General features: G+C 48.1%; 1 long non-coding RNA gene across 1 annotated transcript in view; it reads right to left on the bottom strand.

Moving 5' to 3' along the window:
• LOC141249893 (uncharacterized) overlaps positions 1–5,940 on the bottom strand; it is a 28,378-nt gene extending 22,438 nt beyond the window's left edge. Inside the window, exon 1 of the long non-coding RNA XR_012312405.1 lies at positions 5,698–5,940. This is a non-coding gene — a long non-coding RNA (uncharacterized lncRNA). The remainder of the gene's footprint in view (positions 1–5,697) is intronic.
• Between the last annotated feature and the right edge of the window lie 8,067 nt (positions 5,941–14,007).

Raw genomic sequence — 14,007 nt, forward strand, 5'->3', positions numbered from 1 at the left:
GCAAGTTGCACCGCGGCCAGAACTCAAGAATGTGTTTTTGAAAAAAATGTTTTACTTGAAAATGTCTTATGTGAAGAAGTTTAATATGCTGCTAAAATAGTAATGCAAAAGTTTTATATAGTGTTTTATAAAAGAGTTCCGGTGGCATTAGCAGGATGTTTTATGAAAGTGTAACCAGTAACGTTAAAAAGAGAAGAATACCTCCCATAAAGGGATGAGTTAATAGTTAATGTCTTATATGCAAGTACACTCTAAAATTTTGTATGTTTTAAATTGTTTTTACTCTTTTCCAGCCCGAGGACGTGCTGTGATTTACCAGGGGGGAATGTAGCGCCCCGAGGGTTCGGCCGCTACAGGGGTATTGCACCTCAGACCAGAGGTGTGATATCCCACTCCCGGGTAAGGATGGAATGTGGACCAAGACTCAGTAAGCTGCATGCATCACACACACCCCATTTCCGAGGGACAGCTCAACAGTGCTCCCACTAGACGGAAGTGCAGGCACGACAGCATCTGTCCCTGGCTGGAGTGGGGAGGGCGGAGGAAAACCCAGTGATGTAGGAGCAGGAGGGGACGGTCTCTGGGCATAGGTAGGAGCCCATTGGTTGCAAGTCACCTGGGCTCATGTTCTAGAGGGATGTATATAAGGTGGGCACCATCTTAGGACAGTAGTCAGTTCAGTGAGAGAAGGAGCTCAGCCAGAGAGGGCTGACAGGGAGCTGTGGCTCAGCCTGGGCCCAGCTCCACGAGGCAGGCCTGGAGTGAAGGTCAGAAACAGCAGAGAGGACAGGACCAGCAGAGAGGAACAGAAAGGAAAGGAAGAAAGGAACGGAACACTAAAAGAGGCCCAGAGACATGAAGGCAGAAGGAACCCCAAAGGCCCAGGAGATTGCGGGTGACGGGTTGGCAGAACAGAGTACCGGATCCCAAGTTGGTGGAGGCGACTAATCCTTAGCCAAGGACCGGCGGTCGTGATCACATCTTGGTGCGACCCCTCACTACACCTACTAGAAAGGCACACCACGTAGGGTCAGGAAAGTGGATACCCAACATCCCAAGAGAAGGCCTGAGGAAGCTGGACAAAAGTAGTGCCACTGGTGGGGCACTGCCAGAGAAAGGAATCGAAGGGAGTCCTGTGCCACACTCTGGAATTGCCTGGGGGTTGACCGAGCCCCTTGCCTGGTGGACGCAGCACGGCTTGGGCAGTCACTACCGGTACCGAAGTGATTTGGAATATAAAGAACTGTGAGTAAAGCCTTTGAACTGCAATCCCACGTCTCTGTGCTTCATCGCCGCACCAGCACTACTAGTGCTGGGACGCTCGCACCATCACTCCCACCATCTACTACACTGCCCTGGGGCTGCACTTCTCCCGTGGTGAGTTACACGACCTCAGCTGCATACACCATCAGCCCCAGCGGTCTGTCTTGCAGTGGCGGTTCGCACTGACCACAATCCACGGGTGGCGTAGTCGGACATTAAACCATAAAAACCCCATAAATAGACTGCCACTGGTTTGACCACCCTGAGCCACGGAACCGGGTTGCCGCCACGGTGACTGCAACCCCCAGAGACCCGGCTCCGGGTATCCCACACACGTGCACACTCGGCCCAGGGGGCGCGTCAACTTTGGCGTAGTCGGCAGGATCGTTACCAACCCGCCACAAACGGGTATTGCGTGCCTGAAAAAGACTCTGTACTTACCTGAGAGAAGTTTCCCGCCATCCGGAGTCGTTTCCCGCCATCAGACGCCATCTTTAGTCGTTTCCCGCCATCTTCAGCCGTTTTTCCCGCCCCGGCTGAGCGGACGCCATTATGTGCGCACCAAAGGACAGCAGGAGGCCACCTCCCATCGTGGACCAGGTCCCAGAGTGGTGCCAAAGAAGGAGCCCGCCCCCAACAGCTATGAGTGCAGCTGTGGAGATGTCCATCAACGTGGCGGGGCTGCCCCTAAAGGTGATTGTCAGCAGGTGGCCCCAAGACCACCCCCCATGGGGGCGGACAGGAAAGAAAACTGTGGGGCCGGGTGCGGCCTGGGTCAGTCTGGACAGGCCGCACCCGGGAATGGAAGGAGCGACGAACCCCACCAGCACCCTGGCCCGTAGCCTGCTGCAGGCTGAACCGCCATGCAGCCTGGCAGAGTTGCTGGCACAGCTCCCCAGAGACCCGGAGCGTGCGCGAGCAGCACTAGAAGACCTGGACCGGAGGATGGTCCGGGCACAGCGGGACGTGATCGCCGGGTGGAAGGAGGAGTTGGCTCGGCAAGCCGTGATCTGACCGCAGGAGGCGCTACCACCGCCGAGCAGCACGCCTGACTCCGAGGGCGGTGAGGGTGGACCGGAGGCCGAAGACGACGCCGCGGAGGAGGCCACAGAGACCGAGGCAGGTAACGGGGACATCAACACCCCAAGCCCTGAGGCCGCAAGCCTGCCCCCGCCTCCCGCTGCGGGACCCGAAGCCCCGGGGACCGTACGTGCCACCGCGCCTCCGCTACTCCCGGCTAGGCCTCAGGCGGCAAGAGCCGCGGCTACGCCCCGCGCCGTGCCCTTTAACCCCAGGCGCAGTAAAGAGAGAGCCGTCACAGGCCGGGACGCAAGGCCTAGTGCACCCGGGCGCCGCTGCCTCACCAGCGCCCCCTACCTCGGCTGTGCCACTCCCGGGCACGACCAGCAGGCGACCACCGGCCTGGTCGCAAGGCCGAGTGCCCCCGGCGCTGCTCCCCAACCGGGGCCCCCTGCCATACCACCCCTGGGCGCGGATCTATTCGCCCAGCACACGGGCCCGGATGGAATGCCCCTGGTGTGGCTGGCCGAGCTGACCAGCGGCCACCCAAGGAGAGTTCAACTCCCGCGCGAGCCTCTGATACCTGCTCCGGAGCCTGTAGAAGTCGCCCAGCCCGCATTACAGGACGTCCAGTTTGAATGGGACCCCACTGGCGAAAATCTAATGGGGTTCCCCCAAGAAACCCGGGCGGACGCAGCCCGTCGCCTGGAGTCCTGCCGTCAGCAGCTGGCCACCTTCGAGAGAGAGCGGCTGCAGAGACGCATCAGGGAGGAGCGACTCCAAGCCCGGAGCGCAGAACAAAAGCGGAGAGCCCTTCAGGACCCCCAAGCCATCCGCGGTCCCCGAGCCACCGGGACCGTAGTAAAGTTCCAGCTGGAGCACGGCTGGGGCTTCATTAGAGACCCGGAGGCCGCAAACGATGTCTTTGTGACCAGAAGGGACGTCGAGAGCCACCTGCCAGAGGGACATCACGGACGTAACCTGTACCCTGGTGACGTGGTCACCTACACCCGGCACAAGGGCGCTAAAGGACTGTACGCCCTCCATGTCCACCGTTTAACTGAGGAAGAACTGCAGTACCGCCCAGACACTGAGTACCCAGAGGGTCCGGACGGACCTGAAGACTACCCAGAGGAACGAGGAGGACACCGTTACCAATAAACGGTAAAGTGGAACTGTATATAGTTACCCGTCAGGGTATGAGAATTGATGTTGGAACTGTTACTGGATTGAAGTGTGGTCCCCGTTGGGACTAATGTGGAACTGTTATTTAACTGTTGCCCGTTTTAAGTGCTCCCCTAAGTCACCTGGCTGAGGACTGAGAACAGCCATCCCCTTCCAAACCTGGTCGAGGACTGAGAGCGGCCATCCTGTAAATAGTTGCGCGTCTTAAAGCGCCCCCTACTGGTTTTATAAAAAGACTGCAACGTCTACCGCAGAACAGATTAATTGGACTGTTGCACCTTTAAGAAGAAGGAACACCTGGTCGCAAGTTGCACCGCGGCCAGAACTCAAGAATGTGTTTTTGAAAAAAATGTTTTACTTGAAAATGTCTTATGTAAAGAAGTTTAATATGCTGCTAAAATAGTAATGCAAAAGTTTTATATAGTGTTTTATAAAAGAGTTCCGGTGGCATTAGCAGGATGTTTTATGAAAGTGTAACCAGTAACGTTAAAAAAAGAAGAATACCTCCCATAAAGGGATGAGTTAATAGTTAATGTCTTATATGCAAGTGCACTCTAAAATTTTGTATGTTTTAAATTGTTTTTACTCTTTTCCAGCCCGAGGACGTGCTGTGATTTACCAGGGGGGAATGTAGCGCCCCGAGGGTTCGGCCGCTACAGGGGTATTGCACCTCAGACCAGAGGTGTGATATCCCACTCCCGGGTAAGGATGGAGTGTGGACCAAGACTCAGTAAGCTGCATGCATCACACACACCCCATTTCCGAGGGACAGCTCAACAGTGCTCCCACTAGACAGAAGTGCAGGCACGACAGCATCTGTCCCTGGCTGGAGTGGGGAGGGCGGAGGAAAACCCAGTGATGTAGGAGCAGGAGGGGACGGTCTCTGGGCATAGGTAGGAGCCCATTGGTTGCAAGTCACCTGGGCTCATGTTCTAGAGGGATATATATAAGGTGGGCACCATCTTAGGACAGTAGTCAGTTCAGTGAGAGAAGGAGCTCAGCCAGAGAGGGCTGACAGGGAGCTGTGGCTCAGCCTGGGCCCAGCTCCACGAGGCAGGCCTGGAGTGAAGGTCAGAAACAGCAGAGAGAACAGGACCAGCAGAGAGGAACAGAAAGGAAAGGAAGAAAGGAACGGAACACTAAAAGAGGCCCAGAGACACGAAGGCAGAAGGAACCCCAAAGGCCCAGGAGATTGCGGGTGACGGGTTGGCAGAACAGGGTACCGGATCCCAAGTTGGTGGAGGCGACTAATCCTCAGCCAAGGACCGGCGGTCGTGATCACATCTTGGTGCGACCCCTCACTACACCTACTAGAAAGGCACACCACGTAGGGTCAGGGAAGTGGACACCCAACATCCCAAGAGAAGGCCCAAGGCAGCTGGACAAATGTAGTGTCACTGGTGGGGCACGGCCAGAGAAAGGAATCGAAGGGAGTCCTGTGCCACACTCTGGAATTGCCTGGGGGTTGACCGAGCCCCTTGCCTGGTGGACGCAGCACGGCTTGGGCAGTCACTACCTGTACCGAAGTGATTTGGAATATAAAGAACTGTGAGGAAAGCCTTTGAACTGCAATCCCACGTCTCTGTGCTTCATCGCCGCACCAGCACTACTAGTGCTGGGACGCTCGCACCATCACTCCCACCATCTACTACACTGCCCTGGGGCTGCACTCATCCCGTGGGGAGTTACACGACCTCAGCTGCATCCATCATCAGCCCCAGCGGTCCGCCTTGCAGCGGCGGTTCGCACTGACCGCAATCCACGGGTGGCGTAGTCGGACATTAAACCATAAAAACCCCATAAATAGACTGCCACTGGTTTGACCACCCTGAGCCACGGGACCGGGTCGCCGCCACGGTGACTACAACCCCCCGAGACCCGGCTCCGGGTATCCCACACACGTGCACACTCGGCCCAGGGGGCGCGTCATAAATAATGGTATATAAAGCTTGTGATACTAAATAAGCAGGGTATTAGATGCAACACAAAATGAGAAATATTGTAAAATGAGCAGCGTTTGCTTTTGGTGTGAAACTCATTCCCTCCCGCATCTTCTGAAGTGATAAAGAGCACACTGGAAATTTTCCTCCTATAGTCTTCATGCCGATGTGCTGTTTCTGGGCAACTGTCGCTGTGTTAACAAAATACTGTATAAGTTCTATATAACTGAGCAAAAACTATAAAAATAGATCCATCAAACACAGCTGAGGATCATCTGCAATGTGTTACCTTGCCATATGGGAAATTCTTCGGATTGATTTGTATATTTTGTGCATCACGATAGCAACTTTCTGCCAAGTAGCACTGATCTGGACGCTGGACCGGAGTCCTCTGAATCCATCAGCTCATCTCTAGTCCCAACCGTCCCGGATTCTGCAGAGAGTCCTGGATTTGTGTCTGCGCCCTCCAGTCTCGGGCATCTGCTGAATGCCCCTCACTGCCACCGCCATGCTGACATCTCCTCCTCCCGGGGGAGAAAGAAATAGTAAATGGGTGTGAATTGGTGTGTTGCCAGCCACATACTTTGTCCCTCTTTCCGTTCTTCAAAAGTTAGGAGGTATGGTTAAAGTGTAAAATAGCCCCAGTGTGAAATTTTTCTTTTTCTTTTCAATAGAGATTGTGATATGGGAAAAATGCCTAAATATTTTAAAAAATATATTAAACACTAAAACCTGATTTAAACAATATCTTATTTTCTAAAGACACATTCCCTTTAAAAGAATTAATTGACCGAGCTAAGATTACTTCAGCAGAGTGTAGGATTGAAAAGGTAGATTTCTGTCTTTGTGGTGCTATGGGTCGTGTTGTGTTTTATGTTACCAAAAAAGAAGACAAATCCCTAGCTTAGTATGAAACAATTACATAATGATTTCTCCTGTGCTGCAAGGCAGGGAATGTAAGCCATGTTACTGAAGAATAATACCCCATTGTTTGTGGCTTTCTATATATTGGCATCCTGCTGTCTCATTACACCAACTATGTTTTTCACAGGAAAGTGTGAACAGATTCCCAAATAATCATTATAATTACAAATGCGGATGATGGGCATTTTTAGCTCTAGACATCAAGAAACAGTATTTATCAGGATGCCTTGAGATTAACCCATTTAAAACAACTTCATTAAGACCCCAGACACATTAGATTAAAGCTGCTCTAGCCAGCCAATATCAGCAGAATCGGCAGACAGGGAAGCTGCTGACTCTCCCCTGACAGATGATGTTGGTGGAGTGAAGGGTCACAGCGTGCGAATTGGACAAGTGCAATCCGATAAAAAATCGGATTGCACTCGGACCAATGTTCTTCAATGATGCAGGTCAGATCTGCAGTATTCTGACTGAGGAAAAAATTGCACCATGCTGCGATTGCACGTGTATATCGGAAAAGACTCGTCATTGCAAGTCTATAGGTGCGAGAAAAAAATCGGACGGCACACGGATCATCCTTATGCCATCCAATTTTTACACACACATCTCAAAGAAAGCAATAAATTTCATCAGCCAAGTACAGTAAATTCACAGCCAGAACCCTCAGAATAGACAAATAGATATCCAGTAGATCTATAATTTCACAAGCCCCCTGCATATAATAAATTAGCACCTGTTAGTGTCTTTCATATAGTACTGAATGGTGTTTAGCCTTGTTTAACCTAAATAAATAATTAAAAAAAAAAAGATGTGGGGTTCCCCCTATTTTTGATAACCAGCAAAGGTAAAGTAGACAGCTGCGGGCTGATATTATCAGGCTGGGAAGGTCCTTGGTTATTGGTAATGGTAGTTGGGGTTGATATCAGCTGTGATTTGTCAAAAGTCACAGCTGGCACCAAGCCCTGGTGTTAGCAATGGAGATGTGTCTATCAGACATCCCCCTTACTAACTCAGTAATCAAAAATAAAAACACACACATACACTAAAAAATGTATTTGAAAAAACACTCCCCCACATTATCCCTAGTTGACCAATTTATAAAGGCACAAAAAAATCCACGCTGACCCGCCGTTAACCTGGGAATCCAACAAAGTCCACAAATGAATACCTGAAAAACATAGAGAAAAAAAATAAGACACTGTACTTCGTTTACCATCTCCTCCTCAGTGACGTGCTTAATGGGGTTGTCCAGTACTTTATATTACCCACCCAATGTATTCCCCCGGGGTCCCTAAGGATTTTTGTAATTACCTTATATTGCAGATACTGCCTGTGAGTGGCGCTATCCCTGGCCGCTCACAGGCATCATGTGACCCCCGGCTGCTGCCGGCTGTGACATCCGCTGATGTCACGACAAGTGCTGGCAGCAGCTGGGGGTCTCTGTCTTCTGCGTTCCAGGTGGATGCCAGGCTGTGGATGGGGTTACTCCGCACGTCACACCCAGCATCCACCGCACGCTCTGCCTCTCCCCATTCATTGGGAAAGCACGTGGTGGATGCTGGGTGTGACGTGCGGAGTAACCCCATCCACAACCCAGCAGCCACCGCGGGGACCCCAGCGCTGAGTCACGCCTCACTTGTCGTGACATCAGCGCGGGGTCACGTGATGCCTGTGAGCGGCCAAGGATAGCGCCGCTCACAGGCAGAAACAGCAACGTAAGGTATTTACAAAAATCCTTAGGGGCCCCGGGGGGATACATTGGGGGGGTAATATAAAGTACTGGACAACTTCTTTAATAGAATAATCTCCTGCAGCAACTTGTGCCTAGAGTTAGCGAGAGAGGTATTGAGCTGGACCCTATCACTGCCATCATCTGTACTCCAAATGAATACACACTGATATCAATGCATCTAAAGGCAGGGAATTAGACTGTGGAGGAGCCGGGGTTCGGAAGCCAATTAGATGCAATTTTTTTTTCTTTACAGGATTGAAGACAAATCCCCTAATACAGTGATTTGGAAAGATTCAAAACTTTCTATGCGGGAAAAAATGATAAAAAAAAAGAAATATAAATTTAGTAACTTTTTAATGATTCATTATTGTTTTACAATGTTGCAATAAAAATGCTGGCTGCTTGTATTTTTGGATAAGTTCTCCAGAAAAAATAAAATATCAAGTTGGCAAATCTGGTCGCAAATCTGGTCAGCAATCTGTCATGGATCGGGCACATTTTGTCTATGTGCACATGAGGTCTTTTTCCAGGTAGTTTCCCCGGTGGGAACCATCAAAAAACATTCAAAAGAAAGAACATAAGCATTACTGTGTGAAAACAACTTGCTGTTCACATGTTCAGGCTTGTGAATGTCTTTTAACCGCTTCAGGTTTCTAAAACCGTCAAGGGGTTAAAAGAAGTGACCTGTCCGTTCTTCTGGCGGTTCCCATTTGGAAGACCCTCTATACTTTACGATATAAGTCAATGGGAAACTTCATAAGACGCCCAGAAGATAAATGGATGTTTTTTTGGAGCGTTATGCCATCATTTTTTTTGCTTAAAAAACAAGAAGCGGTTTCTTCATTATTCAATGGAGTGAAAAAAAAAACCACCAGAAAATTACAGTAAAAAAGATGTCACAAAAAACATGGATATGCAAATTGCCTCTAAAGAGAAGAAGAGGACTAGAACTCTAGAGGAGCATGCATGGCCTATAAGTCTCCTCACATGCCAGGCCCGGCTTGTCACTCTCCTCAAGGAGAAACGTTACCCCTTAAGAAAATATGGAAAAACCCTCCAAAAAACACCAGTGGCTCAGGAAATGACACAAAAGGTGCTTCAGGAAAAAAAACAAAACTGTGTTTTCTGCTTGAAAAACCCATTGGGTTCATCTGGGGTTACAAGCCATTTGTGTGCACATAGCAATGCGCTGCCTAAATCCTGACAGAGTGCACTGATATTCTGGCAATTAGGTGAAAGGTTTCACGGAAACACCCAAAAGGATAGGACCTGTGTAAGTTTACTGTGTATAATCACAGTTCTGTTCCAGATACTGTAACTTTTTGTGACCTCATAAGTTTCAACATTGATACTTTAGAGCTTTGTTTTCGGCAGCTCGTACTCATCGATAAGGCTCCATTTTACATACTGTCAGTATTGCCGCTGTTACCTCTTTTTACGGTCTTCCTCTTCTGCTGTGTATGTTGCCTTTTTACCCCCTTTTTCACGCTGGTGTTCCATTATCTAGTAAAGCAGATAGTTGTATACTTTTTATAAAAATGTGATTGTTTCCTTTTTTTCAGTCAGACCACAACTCATTACTTGTCCATATTACTATTAAAGGGGTTGTTCAGATTAGTAAAAACATGGCTGCTGTCTTCCAGAATTAGTGCCACCCTTGACCATGACTTGTGTTTAGTATTATAGCTCAGCTCCATTCACTTCATTGGGACTGAGTTGCAATACCAGACACTACCTTTAGTAAGAAGTGGCGCTGTTTCTGAAAGAAAACAGCCTTATTTTCTAATCCTGGACAAAACCCTTTAAGATGTCACCTGTTACTCCATATTGATATTACTATTAGTCAATATATACAATATCAATTTGAAGTAACAGGTGACATGTTAAAGTGGTCCAGATTACAAAACATGGCTGCTTTCTTCCAGAAACACCTATATGTAGGTGATCCATTCCTGTTTGTTTTCGAACTGAAAAGTGATGGATTAGCTTCACTGAATTACAACATGGCTGAACGAAATCAGTGGCAGAAACCGGAATCTTTATGTGTAGTAACTGCAGAGCATTTCAGTTCAAAGCTCCGCAATTTACTATGCAGACATGTCCTAATTCTAAAATCTGTTTTGTCACGTGGAAAATCTGTATGAAGGGTTTGCTTGTTCCCTTGTTCCCCAGAGTGGAACCTTGCTACCCCTTCTCTAGAGCCAAGGAACTGACAAAGTGTGACAATACTGTATGAAAGGTGCTGGAAGGGCCATAGTGAAGCTTCTATTACGAGGCTGAAGAAATGTACGAATCGCAGTTTGATGGATATATTAGATTATACATGAGAATATACATTACAATCACAATTTTATCAAGTTTTCAATAGTAAACATTATGGGCACAGCCTTGGCATTTAGAGATCAAAAATTGAGGTACAGTACCAATGTTTTGGTAATTTAGACATTGAAAAACTGAAAAATGCCTCAAGATGTCATACTTTATTAAAAGGTTATTTATATCTTGTCCATAATGGTGTATCTACAGGAAATGTCATAAATGTATTGTAGATGCATCATTAGGACATGCATCTGACTCAAACATGGGGTCCCGCTGTCTCGAGCACAGGGTCCCATCTGTGTGCAGCAATGTAGATTCCTATCCAAAAAAATATAGAGTTGAGTAGAGACAGGTGCCGGTCGTATTGGCAGGGTCCTGTGGGTATGCCATCAATGTACTAGATGGCAATTAGCCATGTCGTCCAATTCTTAACTGTATATATATATTCTAAAAGCTCAAAATTAACTATTAACTACTTTGGACTTCAGTATACTGTAGTACACAACTGAGGTTTTCATTGTGCGTCACAAAGCATCTAGACAAGGGAGAAATGAAGGAAAAAAGCTCCAGGGCACCTTATGTAAGAACCACGACCTAACCATCCCAACAATCCTTTTGTTCTGTAGTCGTTTTCCACGAGTCTTCATCATTCTATGGAGTGTTAGCGCATTGGATATTCTAGGAAAATGAAATTCCTATTTCCACAAATGAATTAATGGAATGTAATTAGAAGACTAATTGATGATGTAATGGTAAAGAATGGATGCACATCATTAATCCTGAAAGTAGGGCACATCAGGATAACTCCTGTAAAGGAGTGTATAACTCCGAAAATATAATAATTAGGGAATATTAGAGACCTTTACCGTACATTTTTTTGGGGAACTTTTATGCCTCGCACCGGACCTGTCACCTCGGATTCTCTTTAAGTAAAAACGTGTATTCCCCATAAAACAACAATTCTGGAGCGCCTTTTTTTTAATAAATCATGCGGTTCCCCAGTTATTCTTCCCAAAAAGGTATAAATACAATGACAGCTGATAATGGGGCATGTCACAAGACTTGCTACACACTGTCCAATTGGTGCTATCAGTGTAAGGACACTTTCGCCACAATGACAACGGCAATGGTAACACTCAGTTGTCATTTTATTCATGCATTTCCAGGAGGAATAACAGAAGAATGATTTATGCAGAGTTCTTAGAAAAGATACCTGCAAAATGTTAATTTGTGGGGAACACCATCAAGAACTGGAAAAAGTCATATAGAGGACTATAGATCTGAAACATTGTTACAAATTTGATATGCACTTGTGAAACTAATAATAAAGAATTTTAATTGCATTCAAGACTGTGGTGCTGCTCCATTTTGAACAATATAGGTAGAATATAACAATTTATATCAGAATGAATCCTACACTAGAAAGAATTTAGTAAACCTGAAGCTGTGAAAAATATTAGGTCTGGACAAAGTTTAAAGAGAAGGTCAAAAGTGACCAGTTTTTGCTCTTACTTTATTCCTGCTGCTCCCCTGATTATCCCATTTTATTTTAATTGGTCATATCTCTGAAACCGTACGGTGCATATTGTGACTCCATAACTAAGCTGAGAGTGTAGGGTGCTTGAGACACCATTTCTTGGCTGTCCCCTTGAACCAGTACTCACGCGTAGATATATCATCAGATAGCTTGAACTCGACTGCAGGAGGCACGTATGAAGATTCCAGAAGAAGGTTTATCTTCCAGCTGAATTCTTGTAGTTATACAGTATGTAAAAAAAAGACTTTTCTGTACCAGCACTGCAAACAGATGGGTTTCTAAGATGGTTGACAGACAGTGAATGAGGAAGAAGAATGGGGAGAAAGGGAGGGGTTACTGACATCTAGGGCTGCCACCAGGAATTTCGGGGCCCCATACTGTCAAAATTTCCGGGCCCCCTTGAGACTCCGCCCAGGCTCCACCCCAGCTCCGCCTCCACCCCATAAACTTTCCACAGTCCCACCGCCCACTCTTGGAAAAACTCCACTGCCCTATGTCCTCACCAATCACACACTAACAGTTCCCAACGAACACCAGATCACATACATTGCCAGCAGCTTTTATTTTGGCCAAAAGATTTCTTAAGCCGCCACCAGGACAAGGAGACTCTTCTGGCCGGGCCATGATCTACTGTAACCTATTAAACATTTCTTATAATATCCAATACTCTTTTTTTTAGGTATATTTTATTTATTTTTCTTTAAGGGAATGTGTCACATGCATTGTTTTAAACTAATTGTAACCAGATTGTGATAATTTTTTATAATCTGTATTTCTGATTGCAGATTCCATCAATCATTCTCTCCCCAACCAAAATGTACAAGCTCCTGGAGAATCCTGAGCGCGGCCGCCTGATGCTGTAATTCGGCATTTTGTTTTGCAGCATCGCTCAGGATCATCCAGTAGCTTATAAGTTTTGGTTGGGAGTTGGAACAGGGGAGGGAAGGGAATGATTGTATGATGCAATCACGTACTCAAATGGTGGACAAATTAATACATGGACTTAAGTTAGCTAATCACACAGTCAGTGGCACCACCGCGCCCACCGCCCAGTCAAGAAGAATCTAATGGTCGCCTTGCCCACCGCCGCCACCTGCCCACCGCCGCCACCTCAGCCTTCCATCACCGAATTAATAAATGTAAACAGGGTATATTATTGCATATATATTCACCAATTATACAATACTAAAAATATCTTTATTGGAATTCATTAAAAACCTATAAATTCTAGAATATAAATATAAATCGACCTCAAAACATAATAACTCAAAGTGATAATATAAAAAAATTATCTAGTGGTCAAGAGTAAAGGAGGGAGGAGGGGCCACCCCATTTAGCAACTACTCGTTCCTAACTGTCTGCGGAGGTTGGCACCCCCTTGAAACAAAATTGGCACCCCCGCTCCGCAGCCACTCAACAGCCTCCCCTCACCAGCGAGCGTCACCTCAGCAGCCTCCCCTCCTTCAGCAGCCTCCCCTCCCTCAGCAGCCTCCCCTCCTTCAGCAGTCTCCCCTCCTTCAGCAGCCTCCCCTCCCTCACCAGCCTCCCCTCCTCCAGCAGCCTCCCCTCCTTCACCAGCCTCCCTCCTCCAGCAGCCTCCCCTCCTCCAGCAGCTTCTCCTCCCTCATCAGCATCCCCTCACCAGCCTCCCCTTCCTCAGCAGCATACCCTCAGCAGCCTCCCCTCCCTCAGCAGCCTCCCCTTCCTCAGCAGCATCCCCTCACCAGCCTCCCCTCCCTCTCCAGCATCCCCTCAGCAGCCTCCCCGCCCTCACCACCATCCCCTCAGCAGCCTCTCCTCCCTCAGCAGCATCCCCTCAGCAGCCTCCCTTCCCTCAGCAGCCCCCTCTCCCTCAGCAGCATACCCTCCCTCAGCAGCATACCCTCCCTCAGCAGCTTCTCCTCCCTCAGCAGCCTCCCCTCCTCCAGCGGCCTACCCTCCCTCACAACATACCCTCAGCAGCCTCCCCTCCTCCAGCAGCCTCTCCTCCTCCAGCAACCTACCCTCCCTCATTAGCATACCCTCCTCCAGCGGGCCTCCGCTCCTCCAGCGGCCTCCCCTCCTCCAGCGGGCCTCCCCTCCCTCAT

Source organism: Phyllobates terribilis, unplaced genomic scaffold, assembly GCF_046119375.1.
Source record: "Phyllobates terribilis strain yellow unplaced genomic scaffold, ASM4611937v1 Scaffold_2__4_contigs__length_985480577, whole genome shotgun sequence".
Taxonomy (NCBI): Eukaryota; Metazoa; Chordata; class Amphibia; order Anura; family Dendrobatidae; genus Phyllobates; species Phyllobates terribilis.